Genomic DNA, 22,999 nt, shown 5'->3' with positions numbered 1-22,999 from the left:
GTAGTTTTTCAAAATTTTTAAAGCAGAAATGTTGTTCTTATGGTGGTACATTTATATTACAGAAAGAGTTGTGAGAAACGAACATTTCAGAGTTAAAAGCTGAGCCCTAGCAGGTGTTTTATGATGTTAACAGAGCCAAGTGAAGAAAGCTTCTATCCATTACAGATGCAATTATCTCTTTGAACTGAAAACACAAACTTTGGAGAAAACAGCAAAATGCTTGACTTCCAAAATATTTAAGTTATTTCGAGCATTTGACCAGTAGGAGGGAGCAAAGCAGGGACAAAACTACTCATGTAGTGCTTCCAAATGTACATATACTCTTCACGCGTTTCATAGCTGAATGGTTCACAACAAAGACAATAACATTCTTGCTACAGCTGATTAAACAGTTGATCCCACGGACCCCAGGCTTCTCAGGCTTGGTTGTTTGCTGTAAGCATAACCAGGAAAACAAAAACAAAGCTAAAGCGGAGATGTTCATCTGTCATGGCTCGGGTTCAGGATAGCAACCCTAGCCAGAGTCATGCATAAATATGAAACACGTCCTGTTTATACTAAAATTAATCGGATTTAACCAGAACTTACCAGGGTTGGAAATGTGGAGGTGTGTTTGCCTTTGTAACTGAACTACAATTTGAATTCTCCCTCTGCCTCTATCATCAAAGAGCTGAAGTTGCCAAGCCCCATGCACAGGAGTCTTGGATTCCTCTTTGCTTTACGGGTTAACATCCCAGTATTCAATCTGTGTTTTCTTGGCCGTACCTAGAGCGTCCCACCAGCCCAGCTGGGCAACTCTAGATGATGTCTTAAGTATGCAAACAGCTTTCCATTTGGAAAAGCTCTGATTCCCACTGAGTCTGTGTCATAAACACATCACCCAAGAGTCCACTCCTCACCTACAGCTGCTCCCCTGTGGCATCTTGTGTTATGTTACACTGAATATCTGACTTCTGGAGAAATATGTCTCATTGAATTTTAATGACCTATCATCTCAGCAGGCATAGACTCATTCCTTGTTACGCTTCACAAATTCCTCTCAAAATTATTTTACATTCAGCTTTGTTTTTCCTTCTTGGAAGCACTGAATGTTGCCTCCTTAATGTGCCTTTGCATTTGTATTGGCAATTCTTTTTTCAAGATATTACAAAATCTCCAGTCCTTCCCCTGTGGGATGACACAAGTTGGATAAATAAGAAGACAGCTGGCTTCTGACCACTTTTTGCAAAAGAGGAAAAAAATGTGCTTTACTATGTGGCATAACAGATAGTATTTCCACATAGTTAGACAGCAAGCCTTTCTGTGGAAAACAAATACTGCAAGCCTCTCACATTTTAGCCCAAGTGAAGTATTCTCTTCAAAACAAAAATGCTCAAAATGCTCTAGAAGTGAGTCCATATTTGATATTCAATATTCATCAATCACTTTTGTCTCTATACCACTTTTATTACAGTGAATCTTAGACCTGAACATGGCTGACCCTTTTTTGTACCCCTCAGTGGTGTACTGACTATTAAAATAAAACATTCCCTCACATTCTTCTATTGGTAAAAGAGCTCCAGTCCTGAAAAAATTACAAACTAAAAAACCAGGAGAAGCAGTGAAGGAGAGCTGTCACCACCACAGAGCTGGAGACCTGGAGCACAAGAGCTGAAGCAACATCCCCTTGCAGAAAGTATGTGGCAGAAATGGAGAGGCCATCACAAGCACGTGCCTACATCTGGTGTTCCTACTGAGATATCTACTGTGAGAGAAATGTTTTAGCCTTGAAAGAAATTCCATGTTTCTTGGTGGTTTTGGTGAGGGAACTCTAGCAGGGGTGAAGGGGTTTGCTCCTGACCCTGTGCTCTCTCAACAGGCTGTTAGAGGTAGTGCTGGTTCCTCCAAGGCTTGGTCTTAATCCTGACAGAGGAGTGTGCCTGTTTTAAAAGTGGCAAAAACCAATCTATCACAAATATGTCTGCACTAAGGATACAATGCTGGCTTTTTTCCCAAGCTATCTTCACACCCCTGGTGCAGTGGACCTATTTCAGTACATAAAACACTTTGTAAGGCACCATGAGAAGATACACATCCTCTAACATCAGTATGGAGCATGGAGTCCACTCAGGCCTGCTGCATGACGTGAAGCTGAGATGTAGAGTCAAAGCAGCTAATAGTTAGCCTCCACCCAGGGATGTGATCTTCAGGGTCCTGTGCATGGGTGTTTCTCCATAACTAAGTGCCTCTGAAGCTGCAACTCCTTTTTAAATTTGGTTAATGGAAACCAACTGGAGAGATTCCCATCGACTCCAAAGGGCCATGCCCCAACACATAATGTATTAACGGAATAAACCGCCCTGTTAAATCATCCAAAGTCATGGACAGACTCGTTCCTCACCCCTAAGTTCCTGTCCAGATGATACAGGTTCTCTTCAAGGGAGGAACGAGAGGAGTTAATCCTAGGACTAAACACTGGGCTGCTGAAACACACATTTCACACTCCCACCAAACAAACACCTCCAAACATGCAAAAAGGGAAAATCAGAGCACAGTTCCCAGGGCCAGACCCGAATGAGCCACCCTGACCCTGTGATGGTCCTTTAGCAGCCAAATTCGCCCCTACCTACCCTAGAGGGATCTGGCTACATAGGTAGTAAGGAATGTGCAGGCAAGAAAAGACTGCCATTGCTCATTAGAGGGCAAGGAGAAGAACGAAAAAATAAGTGTACTCTGGAAGGTTGGATTTTGCTGCCTGCAATACATCTCCATACACTCAGACCAGCTCGCAGCTAGAGAGCCCTGCAGCTCTTGGAACCTTCCGCTGCAACTTTCCATCCAAAAACTCCACGTGGACTCACTTGTAAATGGCAAGAGATTAGAGAACTTCTAGTCGTCATCACTTACTCAGAAAAAGTTTGGAAAAAACGTGCTTTCCGTAGGAAAAAAAAAAAAAAAAAAAAAAAAAAGATCGGATCTTGGTGGTGGTGGTAGGGGAAATAAAATGTTTATAGTGTGCATTACCTAAAAAAAAAGTAATTCATATGATGAATCTCTATCTTAAAAGTCCTGGACTAAAAACAAATAAATGAATCATTCAAATTATTGTGGAAACAGCCATGTTTCATGTTATTTATGTGTTTAATGTTCCTTTTAGGGTTTGAGCTTTTTCTTTTTAAAAAGAAAGACAGTTTTCTTAGCATTGCTGTGAATACCAATGTCAAATTCTATTTTAACACTGCTCAGTGATGCATGAACATCCCAAAGGCAGAATTTTAAAAACACTAAAACCATTTGTTAAAGAGTAACTAGATAAGTTGAACAGTTTTGCTTTTCTTTTCCTGCAAACTTTATGAAATACAGTTTCACATGGATAGCGTTTGAGCCAAACCCATTAAAATTAACAGGAATCTTTTCATTGACTGTATCTGAACTTTGGATCAGAACCATGAAAGTCTTTTTCTACTGGCAATCGGTCTTTTTGACCAAAACTATTGATAAGATTGCAGGAAGCTGAAGTATTTATTAAATGGCTAGGGGTTTTCCAACCAGATGGTATGGTACATCCTAGTTACCCTTTAGAGACCCTTCAGTGCCACTGAAGGTGTGGGATCCTGTTTGCTGCAACGTAGCTGCAGTGATGGAGCTTCCATATTTGCTCCAAAGCAAAGGCAGAAGATCTCCTATCTTTTTCAGAAAAAGACGACATTAAGGGAAACCTGCTATTAAAAGGAAAAGCATTGTCTCAAGCCCAATCACATGTTTTGGGAATTGCAGGTTTCCTTTCACCAAAACAGCAACCTCATCTTTTCTGAGTCTTTTCTCGAACAGGTTCCCAGTGCTCCGATATTTCTGGCTTCTTCCTTGTACATATAACTGGGAATGCAGAAATTTCCTTCTTTATTACACATCTTCTCAACTCTTTTTTTCTTTTCTTTTTTTCCCCTCACTCTATATGATATGCCATAGGTACAATACTAGCTCTGCTAATTTTAGCTGATTTTAGCCACAGCTTTTCCTTGCTTTCATTTCTCAGCCTACAATAAAACATGAAAAAATTATAATATTAAATTTAAAAAATAAACCCAAAACTCACCCCACTGGCAGAGGGGGCTGGGGACAGCAGTTGTGTCACATTCCCACCCCATGACTCATTGCCAGGGCTGGTGTTGGGGACAAGGTGAGAAGAAACGTGGGGAGGAGGTTGTCTAAGCCAACGGTGCCCTGGTGAGCTGCTGGGGACAGTGTGTCCCAGTTCAGCGTGTAGGGAGTGTTGCTTCCAGAGCCAATTGCGCGTGAAGGATGGATGGAGGGTTACCAGCCTGAGAAGGGCGCAGGCAGAGAGTGCTGTGAGAGCACTCAGTTCTGGTCTTAATACCTCTGAAATATAATAGCACCTTTTCCTCAAATCCTCAGTTTATGGAGTAACAGTGCAAAAGTGTGTGATGCTGACTGGGTAATCCTGGGAGGAGAGAGGCTCTCTGTGGGGTGCTTGGCCAGCATCAGTGGGCTAACATCAGCTACACATCCAGCCCCTCCAATTTTTGGCACAGATTAGGCCAATTCATTTAAATAAACCCTTTGAGTGAACAGGTGCAAGTATAATTAGCGTCATTAACCAGCTGCAAAACAAATGAGTAGCGTGCTAAATTTCTCTTTTCGAATGCATACCAGAAAGATTACACATATGTGAATAAGCATGTGCTGAGGATCCCTGGGAAACCACGGGTGACCAAGCTGTGGTCTTTGGGGAGGCAGCAACGTTAGCGTGAGCCTTGGGATTTGGCCATTCCTTTGTATCAAGGGTATATTTTAATATTGAACATGGGTAATGGCAACATGAGAGATCTACCAGTGCTCTTTTGACCTTCTTAAAGCCTCAACATGTGAGTGGGAATTACATTATTATTCTGAATAATAACAACAGGGAAGGGAAGGGAAAAACCAATAGCAACGACAGGAATAACCCAAACTGTGTCAGACTTGTTAAAGGCAAGTTAAAAACAATTTGGGACCTAATTTGTTGAGAATAAAACATCAATAGCATTTACACCTCTGCCTTACCTGGCCTCAAGCTCAGCAAGGGACTTAGGCACAGGCCTAATTTTAAGCACAAAATTAATGTATGTGATTTAATGGGGACATTTTGTGAGTTTAAAGTTACATATATTTAGGAGCACTGCTGACTCAGGGGGTATATTCCTGTATTTATGTTGTAGCTTCAAATTCTTCATAATTACATTATCCCCTCTGCTCTCCTCAGATATTTCTATCTTTCCTCTGCGTCAGGAAAAGTGTCTCTTTCACAGCTTGTTAATCAGTTCACGATAACACAATCTTGGTGGTGTTTTCCTTGGCAGCATGCCTTGGAGTGAAATTATTTAACGATTTGAGCATTAATTGAAGATTAAGGTTTGTGGTTGCATGCACTCGGGTCTCCCATTGAATATGAACCCAACAGAGCTAAAGACACCGAATTTTTCTAGGATCAAGAGTCAAATTGCTAAGAAACAGAGAGATGCAGCAGGCTGATGACACTGTGGTTCTGCTTTCTGCAGATTTCACGTGGCATCTAGGTTTGTATACACATTTTTCCAAGGAAATCAGAGAAGTTGAGTCCCACTGCCCTCTCCTCTCGCATGCACATACACAAGGCTGGCACAGAGTCGACAAAATGCCCCAAAGTCACTTATTGCCTGAGGTTGTCCCTGACGCAGATGATGTTGGTTTGCTCTGCAACCCCCAAACTGGGCTGTGGGGATGCATGCCTGCATCCCTAGCAAAAAAAAAAAAAAAAAAAGGACATAGTTATTTCCTCCTGCTGCTGTGACTCACCTGGGATGGCCCTCCAAGGAAGACCTAGAGAGACCTAGCAGGATTTTCCTCAAGCCTCAGTCAGTCACCGCAGGCTACGTCTTTCCCACAGAGTTATTAGAAGAATTCTTAATTCTTTTACTACTGTTTTTGTTTCACATTTTTTTTTAAGGCAACAGCAGGTTTTCAAAAATCCATTTAATAATAATAAAAAAATCAGCAGTAAAAGTGTTTTAGGAAGTGGAGGTGACGGCTTACTGATTCTTTTCCATATAGCAGGAAGACATGTGGTTCCAAAGAAAATCAAAATATAGACCAAAAAAAAAAAGCTTCAAGAAAATTGTAAAAAGAAAATAAATTGAATAAAATAAAAATCCCAGTCTCTCCAATTAGTTAAATGAGGGAAATTAATGCCACCTGGACTGCACCATATATTGGACTGTTTGGATTTTCCAGAATAGGAAAAGAAATTCACTTTTCTCTCCCCCTGTGTCCCCACTTTTCATCTGTCTTCATTTGTTCACATTATTTTGTCAGACGTCTGCCCAGCTCCAAGTCAAATAACCTTCCTCCTCCTGCCTTCTGCAGGATAAAACAGATCTGAGCAATCTTGGCACTTGGGACGTATAAACCCAAGCTTAAGCCTCGCTCTCAGTTCTAGTTTGTAGGTCGACCCTTTAAAAAACCTGTTGAAATACTTTGAATAGCTGAAATTAGCCTTGTAAATACCCTGCTCACTCTGCCCAAAAAAAAACCCCAAACTATGGAACCCAGATTTCCACTGAAATATTGAATCATTTTGTTATTGCCTTCTCCTGCTTCTGCCTTTCAAAGAGCAGGTAGCCTTAGTGCCGATTAGTTAAATAAACATCGAGAAAGGAAGAGTTAGTCTGGCAGAAGGGGGGAATAAGAGCTAATACATCTTCTCGCTGGGGTCCGAAGTGTGTGCCTGTGTACAGACAAGCAAAGGAGCACACGGGAATTTTTCATCGTTTGGTGTTTTACATGGTGACAGGGATTTACCAGCTCAAGTAGAATGTGAAAACAAAACGCCATTCAGGGGCAAAGCCTGTGTAAAAGATCAGAACAAATTCTGTCTTTCCCTCAGGAAGATTCTTGAAGATACAAGAAAAAGAAGAAAAAAAAAAAAGTAATAAGAATCGCCGGCATCTGGTACGATCAAGTGATGATGGCTGAAGACACAAAATCATAGTCAGGTGGGAGAGAGGATGCTTAATGAGGATGCTTAACTTTTGCTGATAATAAATGGAAGAAATAGCTATTTGGGGGTGTCAGGGTGAGAATTAGCATCCAAAGCAGTAGAAGCCACTGCCTAAAGCGCATAGCGTGAGCTAGCCAGGCACTGAGCGCTGAGGATTTGAATTTCTTTTAAGAGTCAAGGAATTCAAGCAGGTTTGGTTGGGTTTTTTGGGGGGATGGGGGGAGGGGGGAAGGAGGTAGGGGAAAAGAGGAGAAAAAAGTAGGAAAAACATCATGAGAAATATCACAGCAGCAAGGAGAGAAAGCAGCTGAAAAAGTCAAGGATAACTAAAGAAGCACATGAAGCATGACCCTGAAATGAGACTGATGAAGTGAGCTTTTTGAGTTGAGTGCTGGCTAGAAAAGGGGGCTTGGACCGCTGCCCAAGGAAACTGCCTCCTGCTATTTAATTCCTAATGAGTTCAGGGAACGAGGATTTTGCAGAGTCTTTGAAATAAACAGAATTGTGTTATAGAAATACTTGAGACCATCATTAATTTCTACTTGTAGTGGAAACAAACCATGAGACCCCACATCCTGGCTGATCACTTGGGTCAAAAAAGTAACATAATGCGAATTTCAGCACTATATATTATTTTGTAGGGCCAAATAATTCTACATATTAATTTCATGCCTGTATTGTGGGTCTTCAGAAGAGAGATCATTGCTAATAAATTATTCTGCTAATTACATACTGTAGAAATTCAGCATTTTAGTTTCTTACTTTACTTTGCTTTCTGTGCCAATTTTTCCATCCCTGTAATCGTCCTTCCTGTTTATGCAATTCCATATGCACAGTGGCTACTAAAAGTCAGCTGTTAAAACTGTTTACTGTAAATATTTACACTGTGCCTATTAGTGAAATCTGTATCTCTGAAGGGATGATGGATGGCAGAGGGTCTAATCCGAGAGACCCTGTGGGATAAACAGGGCAGAGTCCCGTGCGGAGGCTGGGAACGCTGCTTCCCACTCCCTTCAAGGCAGGAGAGAAAGTCCTATGCTTGGGATATTTATCCTGTAAAATGCTACAAAACACAAGGTTATTTGCTGATGCCTGTGGCACTGCGGTGCCAGAACATGTACCAGTTGTTACTGAAAGCATCTAAAAGCCCAGTGGCAGGAATAAGCGGGTGAACGGGTTACTGCAGCATATAACCTAATAAAGGTTGAGTTCCATAAGGACCAAGCCAGCAGCGCATATTGTACAGCCCTGTGAGCACAGAAGGCAAGAAAAGCAGAGACGCTAAAATGCCAAAAAAGCCAGCATTCATCATGTAATGAGAGTTTAGAAATTTGGCCAACCCCTGCCTGATGCTGAGCGAACTTGATGCGTGCTGTGCACCGTTACAGCTGGCACACCCCATGCCCACCTCCGTGCTGCCCACCGTTGATGTTTCTCTCCTTGACTACTAGATGCCACTTCTAATTCTTCACCTGTGCCCTTTTCTATACACTCTGGTTCTGCTTTCAGGGACATGACCCATTTTGGATGCCCTTTTCTCCACAGCATCCTGGGGTCCGGGCTGCCAGAAAGGAGGAATCTCAAATACCCCTGTTCTGCACTTTTTTTTTTTCCCCCTGGAAGTTCTTTCAGGAGCAGCTGGTGTGGCAAAGCACACATTCTCATGAAAAGAGACATTGAAAAATAATAAAATGAAATCCCCTCCAAACACTGAATTATTTGGGAACAATAGAAATGGGCAGGTATTTGATGTTAATAAAATATTTGCTGGAAAAACAGTTTGGGCTTTGTTCAGTAGGAGGCTTTCCACGCAGTGCTGTCGGATCAGCCTTCGAAGTAGAGTCACCTAAAGCAAACACGCAAGTTTGCCACGTCTGAAATCCTAATTGCATATATGAGAGTATCAGGAAGGTGACATTCCCTGGAAACCTCCAAATAGACAGATCAATACGTCTTAGGATAGAGACTGGCCTCACTCCATGGTCCTAATCAGAGCTATGGGACTTATTTACACACAGTCGTAAAGCACATGCGTAAGTTCCTTGTGTAAACCACAGCGTATGTTTAGATGCTGGTTTGCAGGGATGGACTATCCAGATGATCCAGCTGATATACGTCACAGAGCATGTCCTATGGGGAAATAACTTGGCAATTTTACTCTGGATTTAAGATAGGACTTGTGCGCACATGAAAAACACTGTATGACTTACATCTGCACAACGTGATGGTTTGGGAAATGTTTCATGTGTTATCAAATCTGTTTGAGATTCCAAACTCTGCCTTCTCTGTTGTCGATTTAGTTCCTAAACAAATGGAAAAATCCACAGGGGAACAACCAGGCTAATAACACTGATGAGTATTTGTTCATGGGGATTCAGCCTCAATAACAACATTTTCCCATATCAACTAGCCTGGAGGCTGAGCAAAATCAGGTTGGGGGATAGACAGGCATGGGGCACACCTTAGAGTTGAGAAGCAAAGGGGTCTGGGGTGGAGGAAAGGACAGGACCTTCCTCGAGCACTGTAGGGAGAAGGAGATGAAGAGAGAAAATCCCTGTGGTCCACACAAGATGTCACTTGAGAAGCAAAAGAAAATGGGATGTAGACAACGTGGTCCCAAATTGGAATTACAGAAAAGTCTGAGGCAAGGAAGAGCTAATAGCTATTTTAGGCAGTTATTTTGTGGGCATTTGTGGCTGTAGGAGGAGGCAACCCACAGGCTGTCCTCAGGGGTGGCAGAGGGGTGATGCAGGGCCACTCAGCAGCACCTTGCTGCAGCACCAGGGACCAGCCCATAAAGCTCAACATCTCCCCAGCCAGAGCAGCCACATTTTGGTGTCAGTCAAACCCTGATGACCTGTACCAGATGTACAGCAATGTCCATCTTGCACGCACACACCAGCACACCTGCAAATAGAACTACAAAAAGCTCAGTTTTGGTGAAAATGCTGTTCTCCGCTGTCTGCAAATCCATAAACTTCCATTTTCCTCCTTGCTGCACAGGTGCCCCTCTGATCAAAGGCTAAGCAAGTCCTTTCTTGAATACAGCCTTTCCTTTTGCAGAAGTGCCTTCCTTCCCACACCAAAATTAATCTCAGCGCAGGTAGTTTTCCATCTGTAGCTCAACCTTCTTTGTGGGAAGGTTTATTTTTGGACAACGGTAGAAATAAACGCTCAGCCCAATTAACCACTGCTGCAAATGGTCTCTTAACGGCAGCCAGGGTGGGATTAGTCATTCCCAGGTGGGAAGGTTTGCTCCAGGCGGCACCTGCCAAGCTCCACACAGCCCTTTGCTGCATTTGACGGGAAATGGATGGGATCTGATGGTACCATCTCTCACGTCTTTCTGTAAGGTATCTTATTTCTGCTGGCACTCCCAGAGCTCAGGCTTGGATGCATTTATGACACAGTTTGATATTATTTTGAGTCTTCCGTGCCCCACTTCCTTACTTCTTATGCGTTACTCTGCTCTGATCTTGTATTTATCTTTTCCCTACCTTTTGGTTTTATGGCAAAAGGCCATCACACAGAGCAACAGATGGAAAGATCAGAGCAGAAAAATGTTTGTCTTCTGTTTGGCAGAGCATAGAAAACAGGCTGCCCAGAAAGGTGGTGGAGGCCCCATCTCTGGAAACGTTCAAGGCCAGGCTGGATGAGGCTCTAAGCAACCTGATCTAGTTGGGGATGTCCCTGCTCCTTGCAGGGGGGTTGGACTAGATGACCTTTGAAGGTCCCTTCCAACTCTAACCATTCTATGATTCTATGAAAAAGAGGCTCAAAACACCACAAGCACACGAAGCTGTATCACCTACGTCCCATCGGCCTCCTCCAGCTGCTGGTGGAGCACACATGCCACAGTGGGCACTGTGGAAGAAGAGGAGCTCCTTCTTCCCTGAAACAATTAATGAAATTGAAATTCATGAAGTTCAACTCATCTGACCCAAAGCTTGCTTTGGAAGGCATTTTTATTTCTGACCCTAGGTCACATCTGACGTTCAGACACAGGTTTGAAGGTGAGAGCTGTATAAGTTCATGGGTTTTCCTAAAGCCACTCTGCTCATTGCCAAGGCTGGAGGGGAAACCGAGGGCAGCTTTCCGCAGCCTCTGCTACCTCCTTTGGCACGCATGCCTCAGTTTCTCCCTCCCTAAAAACAAAGGCAGCTGTGGCTTACAATGAGTGCCATTGAAGAGATAAGCACTCTCCACTCCTCCTTATTGACTTTAGAGCGGCATTTCCTCTATCAAGAGTGAGCCCCACAACAAGGTATTTGTACCTGGCTGCAACACAAGCTTGCTTTTTACCAGTGCCTGCTACACATACCGCACAGAGGTGTTGGGAGGATTAATTACTTAGCGTGCGCAGAGGACTTTGAAGACAAAATGTGCCAAGTAATTACTATGTGTTTTACGAAATTGGGCGTGCACGAACATTTTTTTCTTAACGGTTTGTTGATTTTGTTGACTGGTAGTCTGGGACAAAGCTGTGTTTCTTGTGAGGTTTCTTTTTTAATATTATTTTTAATAGCCTTTTTAATTGCAGTATTTACTTTAGTCACCTATTAAATAGCTAATTACTTCTGATCCTGTTTAGATTTGTGTTTAGCACAGACAACAATTACATCTTTTCTCCCACAGCCCACAGTTACTGCATTACACGCTGGGCTTGATCTATTTCCCCCCCACTATAAACAGGACTTTCTGACCGTAATAACTTATTTTTCTGATCATGCTCCATAAGGTGGAATTAATTTCAGTAAAAGCATCTCTGGATTGCCCATGACAAAGGGAACATGAGAAAAGGTGTATTTGATAATGTATAAGACAAAGGATGAATCTATCGTGGTTATTAAAAGGTGTACATGGGACATCGGGTAAATGGGAGAGAGGCCAAGTCAACAGGGTAGAGAAAGGCTGTAAAAAATGTATGCTAAATTCAGTGTTCTGCTGGTTATGAAAAGGTGCCAGTAATACCATCTTGGGAGGTAATTAGGCTTTAATTTTAAGAGAACAAGCACATAGTCAAGCAGGGCAACTGGTGACACTCGCTCTCATCTGAGCTTTATGAGCAGCACTAATGGAAACATCAGCAGAGACGCACAGCGAAGGCCGTTGGGCAACCCAACCGGCTTTGTCAGAGCCCGCCTAGAAAAGAGGAGCCCAGCCAACCACCCATGCACCTTCTCATTGGTTTGACGTCTTCCACGGTATTTAAACTACAATTTCCACTTCCACAAACACCCAATTAAAGAGAAAGACCTCATTAGACAGAATTTGGCAGATCATTTCTATTTTACTTCTTCGCCCCTCAACGCCAGTATTAAGCTCCTCTGCAGCATACAGGCATTTGTGGAATGGTCAAACCCAGCTCAGAAATTGCTACCACCAACGAGCAGATAAGAAGGGTCTCCTTTCTCATATGCCCTTTGTTCTGGTTTTATTTAGTGGGGGGGGGGCTACGGTGGCAGCTTCTGTAAGAAGCTGCTAGAAGTTGTTTCCCCTTTGTCCAGTGGACTCGGCCAGGCCTAGAGTGGACCCACTGCTGGCCAGGGCCAAGCCAATTGGTGACAGAATATTCAGTCATAACACCTCTGTGATAATGTATTTAAGAAACAGAAAAATAATAATAAAAAAAAGATGTGAAGTAGCTGAAGTGGGGGCAGAGAGGGGGAGATGCAAGCCTTGCGGCCCTCACCCTCTGGCCTCCCACCGGGTGGCCATCTGGGCCCAACTCAGCCCAGCCCGGCTGCAAGAAGCAAAGAGGAGATGAAATGTGAAGAGAACCTGAGATGTGTCTGCCTGAGCTGACTGAGAAGAAATTCTTGTGAGAGGAACGGCTGCAGACGCCAAGGTCAGTGAAAAAGCAGTAACCTGCTGCACAGGGATTTCCAAGCTGAGCAGCTTAGACTAGATTATTTTTCTGTCCACCCTCACCCCCAGCCTTTGAAGGGACACCTAGTCCTGCAGGCTGAACTGAAGACCTTCCCAAGAAGAGAAAGTGAAAATTAGATCTCTGCTTGCCAAAACGACCTTTGGTTTACACTTATCTCCTCATTTCTTCTCCATGTGTTTCGTTGCCCTGAAGACAGGCTGCTGAGGAAGCAGCTTCAGTTAGAGGTGAAAAGGAGGGGGTCAAGGTGAAAAGGTGAAAAGAAACTCCTGCTATCTGCTAAATTATCTACAATTATCTACACTTGAGGCAGTCACCTCAGCTCTCACTTTCTGTTGTAAAACTCAGTCCCTACAGCATTTTGCTCCAGGAGCTCCAAAACAGGAGAAATAAACCCAACCAACCCCTATTAGCCAGCTCATCCTGATGAGAAATAAAACAGTTTAAATGCCTTCTCCCTTCTCCATGGTCCAGGGGGCTCAAGGCACAGCATTTGCTGAGCACGGAGGCTAAGCGACCTCCAGCACCGCCGTGGGACCAGCTGGCTCCTGCCTCGCGTGCAACGGTGCTGCTGCTCAGCTCTTCTCCCTCAGCCTTTGCAGCCAGGGCCTCTGCCTGCCCCAGGAGATGCTCTTCCCAGTGCACCTCCTCCAAGACACAAGCCAAAATAGAGTTAGCAGATGGAAACACTGGCTTTGCCTCGCCGCAATGCTGTCCAGAGGCTGGATGGCTCCAAGGGGAGATCGTGCCACAGGCAGAAAGAGTGCTGAGAGGTTACAGTTACTCCACGGGGATCTGAGGGGCTCCTTCAGCCCGGCCTCTGTATTTACTTTTCACAGCTTCTGTGGTAGTGGTTGTGCATTGCAACTTTTTTTTTTTTGCCCCCCCCCCCCCCAGGAATTCATGGCAGGTGGAGGATGCTTGGAGGAAAAAGCCAGGCTCCAGGTAAAAACACCTCCACCTCCGCCTGTCCTGCCATCTCCAATTTAGGTTAAGAGAATCCTGCTAATTATTGCATCATTAAAATCTTTACAAGTACTAGAGCCCTTTGAGGAGTCCTGCAGTCAGATTTAGCCGTGCCCTGCATCCCAATCTTGTCTGGGCAGGCCAGCTTCAGAAGTATCATGTTTTTCCAGGCACAGTACTGAAAATAACAGGAAAACAACTGTCTCATTGTTTAGAGCATCCCTACGTATTGCCAGTAAAGATCTAGTCAACTTTCCACAGTCTGCGGCTTTTGAGATTTTTTTTTCCCCATCAGGGTGATTTATTTCATAAAAACAGCTCTCAGGCCACCAGCTGTTGAAGCACTTGTGGAAAAGGCCAACTCAATTCTCATTATTCACTGCAGGTTTCCCTTAATAGAATCAAACTGGTTAATAAGCGCTAATACCGGTAATACAGTCCTCTGTACTTTGACCTAAATTCTCCTGCGGCCACCGAGGAACCGGACACAGGAGGAGCGCTGCAGTATTTCCTCCAGTGCATGGACAGCGAGGATTAACCCATACAGACAATCCTCATCCGCTGTGTTGTGGAAGCATTTCGAGGTCTGGGCTTTGTTCCATCAGGTACTGGGCAAAATCCTGTCCAAAGACTCTGATCCCAAACTGCTCGTGGTCTGTTAGCGTCCCAGCAGCGCTTGGTCTCAGCCCCTGTTCTGCAGAATGACCTTTCTCAGCTGCATGCAACCAGTTCAGAAAGTTAAAGCTGTTTTGCTTCAATAAAAAGATAAGAAGTGGCACAAACAGTTTTCTATGCCTTGTAATTGCGCAGGCAGTTTGAGTAGACAATGAAAAGCAAATATTACTGTGAAATTAATGGGAGGGACCTTTTTTTTTTCCAGGACAACATCCAGAAAAAATCAGATGTAAACACTGCAAATGCCATTGTAACTTTGTCAGGTTCATTTGGCAGGCCAGGTCCAGATGACGTGGTTCATTTAGTTATTTTCGTTGCTACGTAATTCAAGTGGTAGTTTTAGGTATACAAATCACGCGTGCTCGATTCATACGCAAACTGCGACATACGCAAACTGTGACAAAAGCAGCTCACACAAGCAGGTGTAGGGCAGAGCGAGGTGGTTCAGGAGGGGAATTTGGGCTCAACCAAGGCAGTTTTACTCCAGCTGGTCCCAATCCCAGCAAAAGCATATGTTGTTGCTCAAGGAATTGGCCCTGAAGTACTTCTCAAGTGGAAACGAGTATCGTTAGGCTTCAGGGTTAACACTCCCGGGCACTGAGCAGGGGAGCTATGAGCTGGAGCAGTGGTGTACGGCATTACAACTCTGCCTGCTCCAGTGCAGAGGAGGAGTCGCAGCTCGCCCAGCGCTGACCTCCCGCATGGCTCAGCCTGCGCTCTCCAGAAGAGTTTTGGCAGGGAAGGGGAGGAAGGAAGGAATGTAGACTCCTCCAGTCACCAAGTTAATGGGTTTCAATGTGTAATTAGTGTCATTCTTTAAAATCCATGTCTTGTCACCACTCTAAATGTGTTTAGCTTCTGTTTCCTCATTATTTTGGGATCTCATTTTTCCGCTAGATTGAGGAGATAGGGTTTTTTTTTTTTCTGGAAAAAAAAAATTCCTCTCCCATATGAGTGCTCATAGATGATTAAGAGATGATTGCAAACCTTTTGGCCTGCTCTTTGCATGTTAAACATTTGCCGGAGGAAGGACAAATATCCACTATAGAGCCTGGAAGTTTGACAACATCTGATGTATTGAGCAGAGACTAACAAATCCCTGATTTGTATCTAGTCTTGGGTACCACAATTTTTTAGGATTACTTACGCATAATGACCATGAAACTGAAGACTTGTTTTTCTGTATTGGCAACAGCAATTTGATGGGATTTCACACTGCCCTGAAAAGCTGAGTCATACACCCCGAGGGAGCTAATTTAGGAGATTGGTCAGCAATTGTTCTCCTTATCAGTGTTGGGGGAAAACAGGCACCTTGAGAGGTAAAGTCTCTTTTGAGGTGGGGAGGATCTCTCTCTACTTGCTCTGCCTCTGTCAGAGAAAACCCATTTCAGTGGATGCAATCGGAAAAAAATGACTTGACATCTCTGCTGCAAACGGAAACATAAGGTTTTTTTTTTTAACACCACTGCACTGGTACGGCAGGGTGCACAGCCACCTGCAGCCAAAGCAGTTCCCAAGGTTCCCATGCCTGTTCCCACCTCCACCCCAGGCAGGAGAACGTGCCATGGCAATGGGCTTCAGGCACACTGCAGCTGCCCCAGCTGGGTAAGCTAAAGAAATGCATTCAACTCTGCAAATGCAGAGATCCACAGTTACACATTTCTGCTTTCTTACCCTCTTTTATTTTGATCTGATTTTTATTTGCAAGCCAGAGCAATTGCAAAGTTCTGAGAAGGGATGCACTGTCTCCTGCCTTGAGACAGACAGACTTAGGAAATGCCACAGAAATAAACTCTGCTACGAAAATGCAAGAATTGAGCAGTTCAGCTTTCAAGAGTCAGATAATGGCAAACAGAAGGTTGAACTTTTCCCCTCATGTGCATATGCATCATGATTCATTGCGCACTCCTCTCGTGCTATTCCTCAGCTATTGCAGTATGCCATAATTTGTCTCGAGAGGCAAACAGTAGTTTGCAGAGCTGCATACTTGTCTCCGAGCGGCAGGGCAAGGCTGAGTTCACAGCACATCCCCTTCGCTATGCCCAGTGCACTGCAAGTACCGACAAGCTTGTTGATGTCAAGGAGAAACAAGAGCAGGGCTGATCCCTGAAGAAAAATCCAGGAAAACCAAGCAACAGCTTGAAACAGGGCAAGGGGAAGGCGATCTTGCAATGTAGCTCAGGCTCGGCTGAGCTAAAGTGGGGACCAAAAGTCATAGGTGAGGCTGGTCAGGGAAAATCAAGGTCTGGTAATGCCCTCAGGGCCTCAAGCTGGTGCATGGATGTCCCCGAGATGCAGCCACTTGACTTCAGGCACTGCAAGCCCCTAAGTCAGTCCCTGGGGTGCAGGCCAGGCTGCCTGCGTAATGTCAGATGAAGTGGCCTGCCCCATGGCTAGGCTGAAAGCTGCACCACGCTGCACAGGATTTGGCCTCAGGAGATGAGAAGTGGTGATGGGTTTGAGTCACTTCTGGCAGCGACCTGTGAGGAGCTCATCATCCCCAAAGCAGGGCTCGGAAAGAGCTCTGCTAGAAAAAGAGGAGCCTGAAGCCATGGCTTTGTGTCCACGTATCCACATCACTGCTCTTCCCCAGCCAGTTTGAACCAGTGAAACCTGGCAGATTGGTATTGCAAATACCTCTGAAGAAGGTCCCTGAGCAGACTTCTGAAAGAAGTCCAACCACAATGTCGATACCGCTGGAGTCAGCATAACCCTGATCTTGGTCGAGTCTCCTGCCCAGGGAGCTGCCTGTGCGCAGGACACGCGCTTCCCCAATGCCGCGCGCTGAGTAATCAGCTATTCCCATGCAGATGAGCCCCGGGAGAGGAGAAGCAATCAGCACTGGGATTCGCAGTTCTGGGAAGCGCAGACCTCCGCTTTCAGAAATATCTCACCACAGGAGTAATACCGCTCAAATCTTGCGAGTAATAAAAAGTAATGGGAAACAGATGCTGCTGTACCTTAGATTTGAATCTATGTTTAGATTTCCAAGATAATTTTTATCTCTGATACTTCGGCTAATGTAAGGCTGATATGATAAATGGACTCTGAAAACAGCACACCAGCTTCAAAATGCAACCTGATACATAATTGTCTCTGGCAGGGAGACAGAGAAAAGAAACAGAATGGGCCTGAACGAGGGTCAGGATGGAGGATGTGTTACATGAATGAGGTCAAATGGCCCTGGACCGGTGCTGGAGGAGGAGTCATCACAGCTCCTCTCCTGCCTGCCATAAGCAGAGCTGTCACCTCTCAGAAAAGTGAAACCTGGGTCTTTAAATCCTAAATGGGGTGAGCTCAGTGTACCCAGTACACCAACTTAAAATCAGCCACTAATTGAGAGAACAGGCTACCACACTCCAGCAGCCATACTTCCACTGGCCCGCAGCGCTAGGATGGGGTATAGACCTCCCTGCACATCCACATCCTCCTTGGCTTACGTGAACCCTATTTTCTGAAACCTACTTTTTCTCCATCAGTGGTCTGACATCCTTGCGTATCCCCTCTCCTCATTACCATGCCTTACCGAGGCCAGGCACAGTTTGCTGCCATGCTGCCACCTTCTCCCACCTCTTTTTCACTGTCCTATTGAAGCAATGGCCACAAACGGCGGACACAGCCTTTTCTTGGTCTGCAGCCAATGGCAACGCTTGTGGCAAAAAAAAAAATAAAAAAATTGAAGGAAATAAAGAAAAAATATTTTATTTTTCCTGAATTATCTTTATTATTATTATTATTTTCCAGCCTGAAAACCCTTGGCAAACTAAAACTCATCAGTTCCTTCTAGCATTGTAAGTGGAGGTTATGTAATATTTACAGTGATATTAATGCAATCAATCAGCGTCAGCAAGTGGAGATGTGGGAGCCAGCGATACATACGAGAGAGAAGTGGGCAAAAGGAAAGCACAAAGGGGTCCCTGTGATGGCCAGGGAGGGATGCCAAATACTTTCACTGCTTTCCAAACTAATATGTTACAAAATAACACAATCTGCTTTGGCCCAGTTCATTAAAAAGAATTAACTTGACTGCTCAGTGACTTCCCTGCAGGCTTGAGATGCCCAGGCATTTGCATACACACCTTTCCTCCTCCCATTCAAAGGGGAAGACCTTGCCCAGCCCTGCTCCAGCTCAGTCACAAATGATGTCAAAGGAGCCCTTGTTGGATCTTGGGTTACTGGGAATGGCGAAAGCATCATGGATCAAGAGCCTGCACCGAACAGAAGGGCTTTGCCACTGCCCCATCCGCTCGCAACAAAATGCCAGTGGTTAAAAGAAGCCATTCTTCCTGAGGCGTGTGCCTTGCAGCCGCCAGGCAAGGGACTTCACAACCCCTGAAAGCTGCACAAATAGCTACTTCTGCTGCTTTGCTTTGTTTTTCTTTTTTTTTTTTTTAGGTGGAAATATTAAGGTCCAGAGGGGATTGTTGCTGGAGCTTGATTTCTGCATTGCAGTTGGAGGAGTTTTGGGCAGCAGGGTAAAGGCATTGTTTTGCTGTACAAGGGTGGGAAGCGGGATCTGCAGATCATTAGAGAAAGGCTTCAAACCCAGCCCACACAGCTGCCAAACTGGGCAGACTTGAGAGGGGGTCAAGCAGTTGGGTTGCAAGGAGCTGGGACCATGCTGAAGAGCAACAGTTGGGAATGTGATCTTGGTCCCTGTCTGCCAGCATGGAAACACTGCAGGCATTGCTAAACCGTATCTCAGAAGAAGCCTTCCGTAAACAGCTCCTGTTTGGATGTTTGGACCCCAGCCTACAGTTTGGTAGAGGCCTGTCTTGAGATTCACATCTTGCTGTGGGTTATCTCAAGCTCTGACAATGCCAGGACCAGGGATCACTGCTGCTCTGGCTGATGGGTCACTCTCACTAAGAGAAACAGCGAAATCAGTTCAGAAAAAAGAGTCAGGTCACATGCCCATAAAGCCATGAATCCTACCTTCAAAGGAGGCCAGAAGGGATTAATTACCTTGTTTTCTTTATTTTAAAATGTTCACGTAACTGTTGAGATACTGGGTTGGATGGTTCTCACATACCAGTACAAGACCTGCTCACGGATTTCTGCTGGACCACTGAAGAGTTTCGTAGCCAAATCTGACTAATCCAAGAAATTCATTCTACTCTGGATGGGCCACTGCCTGTTGATGCACTTGTTTGAACTGAACAATAACAGCTTCCAGAATTTACCCTCGCATGCTACCTAAAGGACAAAACTTTAGGACAAAACAGCATGTATTTAGAAATGCAAACATCACTTGAGAAACCTAGGCAAGGACCCTAATATGATTAAGAAACTTAGTTGATGACAAATGTGTAGATGCCCAAAAACCCTACAGCATTATCTTCAGAGGATTTGTCTGACTAAAAATTCAGTTTAACTTCTGGAGTAAGAAGTTCTAGGTATGCTTCATTCAGAGAGAGGAAATCAAATATATTTTAAAATCCATGAGTGTAGTAAAAGAACAGGTGGGACATACTATTTTTTCCCCCTTGTTCATGTCTGTTATGTTACCCCCAAAATACAAAATCAGAAGCACGCTTGGGTCACAGAGGTACCAGAGGTAGATTTTTTTTTTCCTCTGTGGACTGCCTATGAGAAGCCATCTCAAGGAAACTCCCACACCTTCAGAAAGGTTTACTGACACCAACCTGGGTTGAAAGGGAAGGGACAGCTGAGTGGCAGAGCATCAGCTGCTGAGCTCCTGACCCTGGTGCAGATGGAGATCAGGCTAGAGCAGATGACTACTTTAACCCTGAGTTTGGAAAGAGCTACCGGCCCAGCTGCGATTGAGAAATGCCTGCTCTCCAGAGGAAGATCAGCATGTGGGCAGCAGTCAGTTTTCCAAGTGCAGACCTCCCCAAACAGTTAGTTTAGCAGTAAGAGCCAGTTGTCTTTGAACAGGCAGTCAACATGTGATCATTTTGGGCTCTTTCCCGTTTAGGAGTATGACTCTTGGGGGAAGCTTGACATCAGATTCTGCCCTGGTCTGAGAGTGCAAAACTCCGTCCGAGGCCAAGTTTGGTGCATTTTTGATTCCTGAGCCATGCTCTCTCTTCCTCTCTGACCCAAGGAGTCCACTCTGGGCTGAATTCCTAGTGACATGAGCAAGAATTCCTAGAATAAGACCCTTGTGCACAGATGGAATAGCGAACTGTTTTCACCACTGGGCAACCACAACCACAGACCATTTCATTAACTCTAACCTTTTACTCTAGCTTTAGGTTTCCTTGTAGGTGCTTGGAAGTTCAGTGCTCTCTGGGAAAAAGGGTCCCTACTTTCACATTGCAGGGACCTGTCCCTCACATCACGGAGGTGCTGGCCAGATGCCCTAAAACACTTTGTCACTGGGGACCTTCATCACTGCAGGCAAAGCAAAAAGCACATTTGCCCCAGACAACTTTAATCGTGTTCTATAAGCAACTAAATGCTGACCTTCCTTTGATCCCTTTATAATCTCTGTAGAGAGATCTTTCTTCTGGTGAGCAATTCAGAGTAGGAATTAACCTCATGTGTAGGGAAGAGCCTTATGGAGTAACCTTTCTCTCTCCCCTCTTAGAGATGGTGAGTGACAAGCTGTCTGAGCCAGGCAGCTAAGTTAGATGCCTTAAGTAGACAGCTGGAGGTAGATGAGATGAATACCTCTCTGGTACTCTACCCTTTCTGTCTCCATCTCAGCGGGGAATGCCTCAGAATCATAGAATAGTTTGGGTTGGAAGGGATATTTAAAGGCCATCCAGTCCAACTCCCTTGCCAGGAGCAGGGACATCTCCAACCAGATCAAGTTGCTCAGAGCCCCGTCCAACCTGGCCTTGAATGTTTCCAGGGACGGGGCATCCACCGCCTCTCTGGGCAACATCTTCCAGTGTTCTACTACCCTCATCATTAAATAGTATCTTCCTTATATCAAGTCTAAATCAACCTCCTTCTAATTTAAAAGCATTACCCCTCAATCCAATCGCAACAGGCCCTGACAAAGAGTTTCTCCCTGTCTGTCTTATAAGCTCCCTTTAAGTACTGGAAGGCTGCTATAAAGTCTTCTCAGAGACCAGCTCTCAGCCTGTCCTCATAGGAGAGGTGCTCCGGCTCTCTGATCATCTTCGTGGCCTCCTCTGGACTCACTCCAACAAGTCTATGTACTTATGCTGGGGGCTCCAGACCTGGAATCTGTGCTTCAAAATCTGGACAACATCTTTCTCAACACCAAACTGACAAAAAAAATGATACTGAATAGTAAGAGTGATCTGAAAGCTCAGAAACTCTAATTCAAGGGGGTCAGAGAGGAGAGAAGCAATTAGTTCCTTCAGTCTGTGGCGATATTCACAGCTTTCTCTGTACGTCACCTGAGGCAAGAATTATGCAATGCCCTGACCATACATTTATCCACACTCCTGATGTTTTAGCAGTCTGGATTCTCAGCGAGAAGCTGGAAGTATATTCAGAAATGAGCCTGTGAGCTGAACGTATGCTATCAGCAAATGCTCATTTTATTGTTGCCACTTACTATTTCGTAACAAGAGGAGAATGCACATGGGGCTGTCTTAAGACAGGAACGACGTACGTATGGCAAAACCCTGAATTGCTTTATGCCTTCAGGCCACATGCTGCCACTAGTCTGCAGTGCACAGGTGTCCAGTTGTGACCTATCTACTTAGGGCTAATGGAAGGATTCATTAAGAACAAAAGAAACTACAAGGGCCAGAGATGATGGCAACCACCCCACCACTACATCGCAGGCTAATGCGGAATAACAACGACTAAGGTGCAGATGAGCTCAAGGTGAAAGATGGCCTAGGGAGAGCTGTTCACCCCAGTCCAGGAGAGCCTCGGGCTTGGCCAGCAGCCCCTGGCTAACGCTGAGTCCATCCTGTTTCGTTATAAACACAGAGCAGCACTGGCCGCTGCTCTTGTCTGCATTTCCATTTGTGCTGATAATACACATTTTTAAAGGCGATGTTAATTGCTGCACTAGATTTATTAGCATGAATGTTATACATCCTTCCCTTTCACTCCATCTCTCTTCAGCTCAAGTCACCATTTTTACCAGAGGGCGAGTTGAAGATCACAGCTCCTCTGCTTCCCAGGGATGGCCCTACAAACATCAGCTTCACAATGGAAACATTCCAGGCCAGGTTGGACAGGGCTCTGAGCAACCTGATCTGGTTGGAGATGTCCCTGCTCCTCGCAGGGGGGTTGGACTGGATGGCCTTTAAAGGTCCCTTCCAACCTAAACCATTCCATGATCCAATGATGACCCACAGACCCAAGGGGAAGATTCCACAGAAAGTTGTGGGTAGATGACTAAACTGAGCTCTGAGAGGCCAATTGTATTATTTTCTCCTGATAAACTCCGAGCAACTCAAGGTGACAGTAACGTTGCATCTAGCCTGCAGCAGGGTAACGAGAACAAAGAGCTTTTGGGGTGGAATCCAAACCACATCCTCCTATCAAACCCTGCCGAG

The sequence above is a fragment of the Chlamydotis macqueenii genome, chromosome 8, assembly GCF_036417535.1.
Source record: "Chlamydotis macqueenii isolate bChlMac1 chromosome 8, bChlMac1.mat, whole genome shotgun sequence".
Taxonomy (NCBI): Eukaryota; Metazoa; Chordata; class Aves; order Otidiformes; family Otididae; genus Chlamydotis; species Chlamydotis macqueenii.
The sequence above is the reverse complement of the archived record's forward strand: the minus strand, read 5'-3'. Positions refer to the sequence as shown.